Source organism: Dendrobium catenatum, unplaced genomic scaffold (assembly GCF_001605985.2).
Source record: "Dendrobium catenatum unplaced genomic scaffold, ASM160598v2 fragScaff_scaffold_716, whole genome shotgun sequence".
Lineage (NCBI taxonomy): Eukaryota > Viridiplantae > Streptophyta > Magnoliopsida > Asparagales > Orchidaceae > Dendrobium > Dendrobium catenatum.
This window is the reverse complement of record NW_021319178.1, coordinates 18103449-18104662: the sequence shown is the minus strand read 5'-3', so window position 1 is coordinate 18104662 and position 1214 is coordinate 18103449.

Here is a 1214-nt window from a genome sequence, read left to right as displayed (position 1 = left end):
CGATCTACGGGCGAGGTGAGAGAACGGAAGGAAAGAAGTGACGGGCCAGAGGGGCTCGGTTTCGGAAAAAAGGCCTTTCGGCGACGGATTTTCCAGCGGATCCGACGTCGGAGATTTTTTCGGTGCAACATTCACCGATTTTGTTTCGTTGAGTTTAAATAGCCGAGCGCAATATCCACCGGTAATGGCGCCGGTGATTTTCTGCCTTAAAGTACGACGGAAATAGTGAGATATTGGTTTATTCCGACGCATAGACCGGCTCCAATATCGCCGGAACCTTTCCGGCGTCGTTGGCGCCGGTAAATCCGCCGTCGGTTTTCCGTCGCAGCATGCGCCGTTGCAGGTGCCATTTGTTATCGGCGCAAAATGATCCGCCGAAAAGTCCGACGGTAATCGCGTGTTTTCCTGTAGTGAAATTATTAGCTTAGTAAATAGAGTTGTCACTCTTTGTCTGTCGGTATAGTAATTATCTCTATATAACTCCCAATTTGTATCATATGAATAATTAGAGGATAACATAGAATCGTAGTATTTAAAAGAAAGTCTATTGGTCCACCATTATGTATAGGTCAAATAGTCTCCAACAAATGCTAGTGAATAATTAGTTTTTACTTTTTTCCCTCATATATAATATTATCACAGTACTATAACAATAATAATAACCATGTATTACTAAAACACATATCCAAGTTTATTTCTAATGTATTGTAGTAAATAAAATATAATTGCTCTTAATTCAAAAAATGTCAAAATATCTTTATAAGAGGCAACAGAAAACCATACTGAATAGAAATTCATATTTTTAGAAATTAATCCAATTTTTATAGATCATATATAATAATATTTCAAAGTTTTAATTAAACTAAAGCACTATTTTTAAATGTCAAAATAAATTTCTAAAATGGTGAAAATAGCTGCTTTTCAAATTCACATGGTAAAACATCTTAAATACATACTCAAATCAATCCTAATCTCAAACCCTATAACATAAAAAAAAATTACACGGTGAATGTTTTATAAGTACAAAATTATTCTCATTTTTTAATAATAGAAATATAATTTTGATTAGAAAAATCCTAGAAACACTAAATTATTAAAATTAAAAATAGGATAATATCTCCTTACATTGAGACGAGAAAATCTCCCAACATGATCAATTGATAAAAAGTGCTCTACGTCATCCAAATTCGAGGTTTCAATTTCTCACTCAATCT